The sequence below is a fragment of the Lygodium microphyllum genome, chromosome 5 (assembly GCF_053477565.2).
Source record: "Lygodium microphyllum isolate KBCC chromosome 5, Lygodium_microphyllum_v1.1.10, whole genome shotgun sequence".
NCBI lineage: Eukaryota > Viridiplantae > Streptophyta > Polypodiopsida > Schizaeales > Lygodiaceae > Lygodium > Lygodium microphyllum.
The window spans coordinates 140,190,748-140,201,994 of record NC_141139.1 but is presented as its reverse complement, the minus strand read 5'-3'; positions in this window follow the sequence as shown (position 1 = coordinate 140,201,994).

Below are 11,247 nucleotides of genomic sequence, written 5' to 3'. Positions count from 1 at the left end.
CCTTTTAGTAGTCCATTAGTAGGTTTTCCAAAATGACACCGCTTAGCACTCCCTTAGAGTATCACGGGGTTTGTCACTTAGGCCCTACTAAGTCTACATCGCACGGAAGAGTTCTAGTAGAACCCACTAGGATCGACTTGAATTTTCGGGTTCCTAAAATCAGATGGGTCTCCTAACAACCAGCTAGCGTCAGTAATTTCAAGTTCCCACTTCCTACAGGAACACTCGAATTGAAGCGGACTTGCCATTGCACTTGGTCCAAAGAGAATGGGAGATGAAGGGGAGTGTGGTACATCAACCCTCCTGCCCATAAGGCAAAATCCCATTCCGGCCCCCTGAAACAATGCAAGTCGGTTCTACCTAACGACTAGTTGGGGTCTTCCTATTTCTATCACCGATTTAGAAAAGCTCCCAACTAACCGAGACCACCCTACCGTTGGACGGACCCATCGAGGGTCACGTCCACCTGCTTTCCTTTGATGATGGTATCATCTTTAGTTTTTTAATTACCTACAATACATTTATTGAAATATATACAACCAGCTTCCTTAATTATTCCGTTAAATCATAGGTTCCTTCACGTAATTTATTTCACGGACATGCATACAATTTAAACAACCCTTGAATAAAAAGTAAATTCCTTTATTATATTGAAAGTTTATTACAATTTTCATCTTTTCAATCTTGTGGAAGATCTATAGAATTCCACGAGGGTATTCTATCCACCAAGATTCCTCCCTTGTAACTAGTATTAGGGTTCCAAGATTCCATCATGGGTTGCGAAGTCAAATTCTAGGAGTAATGTGGAATTTACGGGCAGAGCCCCCCTAGCATCCACATTTCCTACTGCTCAAGACTATCCCTACGGATAGACCTTTCCACTACAGAGCCGATCGAAGCCTCTTGAAGCAGTAATCATGACCCCCTTAGAGCAGTGTCTCATAGCTATCTTGGGGTTAGCCTAGCGCAATATTTCCTTTTATCCTGTTTGTCAATGTTTTTTAATTAGAGATCTAGATTCTAGCAAACACAAACAATCCTTTCAAACAATGACAATCACACCATCATGCAATTCACAGCTTCACATAGTTAAGGTAGATCCTTAACCCAAGGTAACCTTACATTCTAACGAGGATTCTTCTTCCCATAAAGAAGTGTTGAGTACAAATCCTTCAACGTTGTCGCAGCATGTAGGGTTGAAGGTCACCACAGGGGTTTGGCAAGAAAACTAGGCAAGATAGATGGAGATGTGTCTTTAAGAGATAAGTAGATTACAATAAATGTTTAAAGGTTCAAGAGGTACTTCACGGTCAATCATAGGGGTTTGAGAAAGAAGAATGTATGGGGTTTCAAGAGCTTAGACTCTAGAGATGGTAGAGATAAGAGAAGGGTTGAAGGTTTCAAGCCAAGTTCTTGAAGATGTTGATAGAGCTTCCAACTGCATGTTCTTAGCAAAGATCACAAGAGTATTATCTCATAAGTTCTAACTCAAATCAAGCTTGTTTTCTTGACTGTAAGAGCAATCACAAATTATAAAATCAGGTACAATATGTTGTCATTATCATAAACAACTCTACATCCCATCATTCATACATGATGCCATAGCATGAATCAACTTTGCATGATTACATTCAATGTAGACTGTTAGGGACAAAAGCATATGAGTCAATTACAAGGTTTGTAGGGCAAAGAAACTTGCTTCAAGAGAGCTTCAAATTGAGTTCCTGATAAGGATAAGTTACCACAGCCAAGAAATAAGAGAAAAAGCTTCTCTTAATTCAACTCAAAGCATCTATGAATGATCTACAAACATTGCACTGCCATAGGGGCACATAATACTTGCATATTTTGACAAGATGTCTTTTGTAGCTAATTCTCTGAATATGGCTGAAGATATCAACCCTAAATTAGCCCAAATATCTTTCGGAATTCACCTCTAATGATAGCATAAACTTCCCCTAATATGGTGTCGATGCGTTTGGTGTCGAAAGTCCACCACGGGGGTAAGAGACAGTAGGGTGAAGGGAGATTCAGGGAGGGGAGTAGATGAAAGAGAAGGGGTTCGAAGAAATTGAAGACGTAGAAGAATACTCCCAGGAAGAAATAGAAAATGAAGAAGAATACTAACAGACATGAAACCTGTTAATTTATTCCTGCATTATGAGAAGATAAAACTCTAATAAACAAAAATGCATATAAAATAATACCTTCCTCTATGCTGCTCAAATCACCAATCGGATGCTTCTATTGGCTCCGAAAGGGGGGTAAAATACCAACACACCTGACTAGAATTCAGCCAAATCACTTGTCCTTCATCTCCCCTTTCGGAGTACTGTTCACTGTCTGAAAACAACGATCGCGTGTCGTGCGATTTCATCAATCTCTCTTTTTACATAAAATCATCTCAAATTGGCTAATGGCTACATGCTTTCTTTTACACGTCATCCTAATCTAGAAGTTGTCTACAGTTTTATGGATTTTTACAAAAGATAATATCTAAAATATCAAAAATTGGCTAAAACTTGTCCAAAAATCTAATATTTTTGAACCATGGACACTAATACTAATGTCTAAAATGGCATTGGCTCTCTAAATCTATAAGAAAGCCGCACTCTAGAGTTTTTCACACGATGTGCGCATAACAGTACAACAACGTTGTTAAGCAAGACACGAATTTCCCCTTTAGGGCTAACTTACTCGACATAAGAGAATTTCCTTTAGTTGGTACTTAGAAAAATATTGCAACAATAATTTAACGAGATGATTTACAAGATTCTTTAAATAGACTTTCACTTTTTTAGCATTAATCGACTCCTAACCATTGCCACATTTGCCAATAAATATATCAAGTTATTTTACTAATCTCGATTGCGCATAACGTCCTTTACTCATTTTGTGCAATAACCTCTTGTAACTGTTTCCATCATGATTCTATGAATTATAATCTCGATTAATCTATTTACAAATCATAGGTAGCAGTTAACCGTTTATGCATGTATTAATACACTCTCTAGATGAAACTGACATCTCCTATAAGTGTAAATGCAAAAGCTAACATTTTATGTACTTAATTTTAGAAAAAACCTTATTATGTTATGTGGCGATATGAAAATACTAGCATATTTCTGAGTTGTGAACAACCTGGTTTGGCACGACGTCATTGGGAATTTCTCATCTTTGCTTGCACTTGTGTTTGCCACACCCAATGTTCCGTTGGTAGTGGCAAATGGTCTTTCTGCCTCATTGCTTTGAAGCCATCGTTCACAAGCGGGTTCGAGAGATAGAGAAGGTGAAAAGAATTCAGGATAGGAGAGTGTAAGAGCATCTTGCCGAGTTGAAGACTGAGACACGGGGAGGTTGAGTTAATTCATTTCCTCTCTAACCCCCTCTCTAATTCCCTCTCTCGTAGCCTCTCGAGATCTTCCCTCTCTCTCTCTCTTTCTAATTCTCCCCCTCTCTAGCTCTCTCTCGCAGCCTCTCAAGGGGAGGGAGGGGGTTACCTTTCTACCTCCCTCCCTTTTCCTCCCTCTTGCTCTATAATCCTGAGAAGGGCCTCTCCCCTCTTGCTTGGACCTCTCTCAACTACTCCCCATGCCTCTTATTTATAGCTAAATTAGAGAAGAAGGGTTGTGGCTAAGAAAAAGAGCTCTTTATGGAAGGGATCTTCGCAAAATCAGCAATCTGAAGCTTCCAATATGCAATCCGATGCTCAAATCGCAAATTTGATGGTTCCATTGGCTTCAAAAGGGGGGTAAAACCCTAGGATACTTGATCAAAAATCTTCCAAGTCGCTCCTTCTTCTTCTCCCCATTTGGAGTGTTGTTTGCTGCTTGTAAACAGTGATCGCAACATGCACGATTTTTCCAATCCTTCTTTTTGTATTAAATCTCCAAAACTGGCTAAAAAAGCCACTTACTTTTTTTACATGACACCTTGTCCTAGAAGTTTCCATATCTTTTTAGGATATTTGCGATAAATAATATCCAAAATATTAAAAATATACTAGTTTTGTCCAAAATTCTAGTATTTTTGGACCATCTATACTATAGACACTGACACTAATGACTAATATGGTTCATAACTCTCGTTCACATGAAAACATCTCTGATGAGTGGCTACAATCCTTGTCAATCCGGAAAAAACGTTGAGTTACGATCCTTGGGGATTTTTTTTCTCATGTAGCTTACTCATGAATATATGTGTGCATCACGTGGGTCCAAAATAAGGTAATTTTAAAATACAATTTCTATAAATTTTTCACATATAGAATAGTATAATATAAAGGGGTTATTTATATATTGAATAGAAAAGGGTTATTTTTTATGCAATAAAAATTTATAGATAAGGATATTTATAAAGAAGCCTTGAACGCATGTAATGTAGAGAATATGCATATAGTAACTTCTTTGAGTTTTTTTTTTTGCTCGAGATCTTCTCTGTTTAATGTTTTTAGAGTTCTTCAAGTCCATTTTGCAAGAAGTCATGAAGATTTTAAATCAAAGTCGAGATATTACACAAGGCTCTCTTGCTATAGTAAGCTCAAGCTCTTCTTCTGTGCTATCTCTATATCAAAAGAAGAATGTGAAAATTTGCTAGCAACAAAGCTTTACAATGTTGAAAGCCAACTACTACCTGGGCATACAAGTATAACTAGCAATTAGTGACGTGAAGATAAGAGATAGAGCAATCTTCTCTTCCATCACATTACTTTTACATCTTGAAATTTGTTGACTTGCATATGGAAATGTTGCCAAAGAAAGTAAGAAAATTTTCTTTGGGATGCTTTTTCTTGCTTTACTTAGCAATGCTTTTGTTAGTATTGATCTACTACACTTGTAGAGACAAGACTTTCTACACACTTTAGCTAATCGTGCTTCTGCCAATGACCACCATTGGATCTTTCCCCATATACTTTGGAGCTCCATAGAGTTTGGAGATCATGCAAGAAGATAAGACTATTTCAATGCCCTTTAACCAAGCTATTCTTGTGGTTCTATAGAGGAGAAACCTGTTTTTAAATGTAGGCACAGCTTTCACCACCTGTTGCATCTTGTGCAATACTTTCTTACAAATAAAGGGAAAGGTTTGTGCTCAAAGAAGTGAGTTTAAGGTTGCTAGGTTTCATCTAAGAAAAAAAAGGGAATGGATGGTTGTGGCTAAAGCTTGTTGAACCTTTGGAAGCTAATGAAGAGGAAAATTCTACAAAGAAACTAGTGAATAAAGCACAAGACTAGATCACAAATATAATCTTTCATCACCATAATTAGGCTTATCTAATACAGTTTAGCTTCTAGATCTTGGAATTATGATTGACTAAGAAGAATTGAAGGGCCATCTGTGTACTTCTTGTTGTCCAATATAGTTGATGGAAGAGTATAGAAGTAGAAATCGATGATTTCTCAAGAGTCTAGATCCTCAACCATAAAGCTACTTATAAAATTATATGTTGGTGCTACAATCAAGTTGTCAAGGCATGCATTGAATTGAGTGTTTCCATCTCAAGAATGAGAGAGAGGGCCTTTACACTAGGTATAGGAGCATATATAGATATAATCATATCAAATTGCTAGCTACAAATCTAATTCAACTTGTGACTTATCTATGGACCATGCATTTGCAAGTTTTTGGATATGTTGATCGATACTATTAGCTATTACATAGCCAATCCTTTAGAAAATCAAGCCCATTCACTTCCTATAAAGACATGAGTAGCTTATTTTTTAAAAGCATCAAGAGAGAGTTCCAAACAATTAGTTCCACACTTACTAGCATATTTGTCTAGAGAAATTACTTGATCAATTTCTACCATACTAGCTTGTTGGTGGAACAAATGATTTTATCTATAGCAATATTGTATACATCAATTTCTAAAGCATTTGGTTGGGTAGCAAGGAACTTACTCTTACTCACGGAATCATTGGCATTAATAGTTGGAAAAAGCAAGGATCCATTGGCTTGCATTTGATCACAAATCTACAATTTGACAAGCTAGGATAATATTCATCAAGTTGATTGATTTTTGTGCCTTTTTATGTCCAAGGACCAAATGCCCAAGGCATTTACTTGCCAACTATTGTGGTCCATGGAGGATGCACATTTATCAAGGCAATGGAAGCTCTAGAGAAAGAGATGGATGCAAAACACAACTTCTAATAATTCTAATATTGTCTTCCATTACCATGAGAGAATAGTCATACTACATCCCACTATTTTGATAAGAAGGATGACATTTCTAGTGGAAAATTGCAGCAAGGAAATTATGCATCATCTTTGAGATAGAATGATGACAAAAATGAGCATTTCTTTGTCATGCAGCATATGATGAATGTTGTTATATGAAAGGGGACATGTGATGATGTATGGTACATTAATTCAAGTATATCTAATCATATGATCAACCATGCTAAATGGTTTGGAGAGATGCAAGATTTACAAAGTCTAGGTTATGTAGATGCGGGTAGTGACTTGTGTCATCCGATTTCATATATTGGAATAGTTCCTTTATCCTTGTATGATGGGTAGACAAAGTTTTTGTTAGAAATTTTACATGTGCCATCTATCACACAAAGAATTTGGTATTTGTTGGTCAAACAATAGAGCAAGTGCTATAGGATTGATTTAATGTGAAGGGTTGTTTTGTTGAAAACTTCAATAATAAGTGCAAGTTGGTTGCATGTTTACTTTGGATGTTGGTGATCTTGCTATAAATAATTTTGTGTATATTAAATGTAAAAGTGTGATTGCAAACATTGAAATATGGCACAAACATATTGGAAATGCAAATCTAAAAATGCTAAAATTAATGTAATACATGCCAATTTGGAAAGCAAGCAAGGCAACCATTTTCACATGATAGAGATTTAAATAAGAACATACTTGATGTTGTACACATAGATGTTTGGGAACCTACCAAGAATATATCCCTTGGTGGTAGTAATTATTTTGTTATATTCATTGATAATTGCTCTAAGAAACTTTGGGTATATTTTATGAAGGAAAAAAGTGAACTATTAGAGCACTTCAAAACTTTTAACCTATATGGTAGCCTGGAGGCACCCACATGTATCTATCAAGCTACTAGATACCAGGGCATATAGTAGCATTGTGTTACCTAACCATATAGTAGCTAGGGGACAATTGGATTCACATTTGGGCCTTGTAAGAATTGCCATATGATCTTCCTATTAAACAGAAGGGTCTCACAAATAGCTATATCCATTGTAACTCAAAATTATATTATGTAGCATATCATTGGAAATATCTTGATGAGAGGATTCTAATAGACCAATTCCAGTTTATATGCTCAAGTTATGGCCTCTTGACCAAAAAGTAACCTCACAAGTTCTGTAACGATAGCCTCACCCCCATTTGTCCTAATAGAATATTCCCTAGAACCCCAATTAAGAGGTTGAAAGGCCCAAAATATTGAGATGCCGAGCTCTACATGAGCTACGACTATGCTTCTTAGTGATGTGGTTGGATATTATTCACTGGCATGTTAGGTAATTGACATGAGGATACACCAGTGCTTCTATAGCTAGACTACACCAATGTGGTCCATCCTTGCTTATGGCACATTCATTGTGCTACACCTTCTTTCCTTAATAGCGAGTTCACACTTAGTGACCACATCTACATACATTATGGTACTTTCAGATTAGTCTTTTATCATGTTATAGACTTAGTTTTTTTTTTAATGAAAGAAGAAAAAGAAGATTTCAACCCTATCTCTCTGTGTGCTCAAGTCTCCATTGCTTTTGTGTGTGTGCTATTAGGTTCTTCACCTCTCTCCCCTCTTGTCTATTTTTATGGTATCAAAGCCATCCCACGGCTGCACAAAGCTTGATTAAAGGATGAGGTAAAGGCATTGGAGCATGAAAACAAGCAATCAAGAAACGTGTTTGAGACTCTTCACCTTGCTTGATTTACCTTGGGTTATAGCTGCAAGAGGCTTCTAAGGTTAGCGCGGCTACAATCTTCGATTGTAATGAAACTTGGTAAGTAGGAAGAACAGTGTATACATTGCAAGTAAGCCCTTCAAAGCTTTCCCACTATGATCCTTGGCATCTAAGGTCATTTCGGTCTCCATTCTAGACCTGCAAGTAGTCCAATAGTACTTTTTTAGTGTACTGCAATTTTAGCTATATCAACCATTTTTAGGTGCACATGTTATAGATTTCAAAATTTATAAGATTTTGGGTGTTTGCTATGTTGTAGACACAGAAGGCATCTAGATATAGATTGCAAATTATAGTTATTATTGTGCAATTTGTGAAAAAGGCTACGTTTTTACTTCTGGTGTACCTAGTATCAACTTTGTTGCAAATTGTGATTTTTTGCAAGTTGTTTGTTTTGTTAAAATGTCTGACAACTTCAACCAGATTATTAGCGAGAAGCTTGATAAGAACAATTATCCTACATGGAAGTTTAAAATGATAAATTTCTTGACGGGAAAAGGCATTTGGAATTACATCAAAGAAGACATGGCAATAACAACTCAAGTTCCTACATGAAATGCTACTACAAGTAAAAGCTAAGAAAGATTGGGAGCAGACATAGAGTAAAGCCATATATTGGCTATTTGTTTGAATCATAGATAGCATGATGTGCTATTTGCAAGAATTTGAAACCCTTGCTATTGCATGGAAGAATTTGGTAAGGGTATTTGAAGTAAAAAAGGCCAGAAAGCTGCAACTCAAGTCAAAGTTAAACCAAATGAAAAGAGGAAACCTATCCATTAATGAGTATGCCTTGAATATTAAGAGTATTATAGAATCTCTTGGATCTATCATTGTGGTAGTTGATGATGATGATGATGTGCATGCATGCTTAGATGGCCTTGGAGGTGAATACAAGAGCTTCAAGTCATCTATGAGCTCACATCAAGTAAGTAGCATCAAGTAATGAACTAGCAAGTATGTAGTCATCTAAGCTATACTCCAAGGCATTTATCTCTTCTATCTAATATTGGAATTAGGAACAATGTTGCAATCATCTTAAGATTTGGCATTATCTTGTGTGTTTTCTTTGCCTTTTTCACGTCTAGCATTGCTTATCTTATAGCATTGTGCCTTTACCCCCAACAACCTCCCACTTAAAGGTGAATCTGCCCCAGTGAGGAGTGAAAAGAAAAAGAAAAAAGACAGTACAACATGTACACATGTACAACAGGATGAGGAAAGACGTCATCTCACCCCACGCCCATCAACCTCCTGAGGAAGGCAAAGCGCTCTATAGAGAGGCTTTTCGTGAGCAGATCTGCAGAATTCTGATCAGTCGAGATCTTGACAAGATCAACAGACTTGTCCTCAACGACCCCACGTATGAAGTGATACCTCACCTCAATGTGTTTCATCTTCGCATGGAAGACCGGATTCTTGGCTAACTGAATAGCACTCATAGAATCCGAATGCGGTGTAGGGATAGCAGCAATACCAAGGTCAGCAACTAAATGACCCAACCAAATGGCCTCCTTGCAAGCCTCAGTGGCTGCAACATACTCGGCCTCTGTAGTAGAAAGGGTCGTGCATTTTTGCACCCTGGACATCCAAGAAGAGCACCTCCAGCATAGGTGAATACATAGCCGGAAGTGGACTTCCTACTATCTGCATGTCCTGCATAATCAAAGTCAATGTACCCCATGACTCCTGTATCCTGGCTGCCGTAGCATATGCACATATCTATAGTGCCCTTCAGGTACCTCATAATACCCTTCACAGCATCCCAATGCTTCTTGCCAGGTGTAGCCATATAGCGTGCCACAACACCAACTGCAAAGGCAATATCTGGACGAGTGGCTATCATGGCATACATAAGACTACCCACTACGGATGCATAGGGAATCTTGGCCATCTTGGCCTTCTACTCTTCTATCTGCGGACAATCAGCCTGTGATACCTTCACATAAGAAGGCAATGGACAGCCAATAGGCTTTACGTCCTGCATGCGAAAGCGCTCAAGGACTTTATGAATGTACTCCCTCTGTGACAAGTAGAGGAGTCCCCGATGCCTGTCGCGTCTAATGCGCATACCAAGTATGTGAGCGGCCTGTCCCAGATCTTTCATCTCAAAGTTCTTCTTAAGCTGACCCTTAAGAGCATCTAGCTCATCATGAGCTTTCCCTGCTATCAGCATATCATCCACATAGAGTACCAAAATCAATAAAGAACCATCATGTGCTTTCTTCATGTAAAGGCACGGATCCATAGCACTCCGGCTATAGCCCTGTGATTGCATAAAGGCATCAAACTTATGATACCATTCCCTAGGTGCCTATTTTAGGCCATAAAGACTTTTCCTCAATTTGCACACTAGGTGCTCCCTGCCAGGTTCTGCAAAGCCCTTAGGCTGCTCCATATAAATCTCATCATACAAGTCCCCATGTAAGAAAGTTGTCTTGGCATCCATCTGGTATAAATCCAAGTCAAGCTGAGCAACCAAAGCCAAGACTAAGCGCAGGGTGGTCATCTTAACCACAGGAGAAAAGACCTCATCAAAGTCCACACCATGCTCCTACTTAAAACCCTTTGCTACCAATCTAGCCTTGTATGCCGGCTTAGGGTGTCCAGGGGTACTTTTTAGTTTGTACACCCACTTGCATGGAAAAGCCATCTTGCTCGTAGGAAAGGAAACCAAATCCCACGTGTCATTCTTATGCAGGGAGTCTATCTCAGACTGCATAGCCCTCTCCCAGGAGTGACTATCACCCCTATGCATAGCCTCATCATAAGTGAAAGGCTCTCCTGCATCTGTAACCAAGACATAATGCATCGAGGGCTGAAATCTATCTGGTGGACGCCTGTATCTAGTAGACCGTCCCACGGCAAGCTCTGCGGCCTGCCCAGCTGCCTGTCCAACACCCTGACCATGAGCATCTACTGCAGCTGTAGGCTGTCCAACTGGCTGTGCAGAAGCTCTCGGCTCCTCCTGAAATATGACCCTGTGGATCTCAACAACTCTCTCAGCCTGCCTACGCATCTTGTCTTCATGGAAGACTACATCATGACTGCGGATGACTTTTCGCGCCGCCTGCGATCCCAGAGATGGTAATCCATCTCACCTACATCCCCATAACCAAGGAAAATGCATTTGACACTCTTGGGATCCAGCTTACTTCTCTTGTCCCTGGGCACATGGCAAAATGCCTCACATCCAAAGACACGGAGATGCACATAAGAGAGGGGTTTTCCAGTCCATACCTCCTCTACAACCTGAAAATCCAAACCACTAGAAGGTGATCTGTTTATG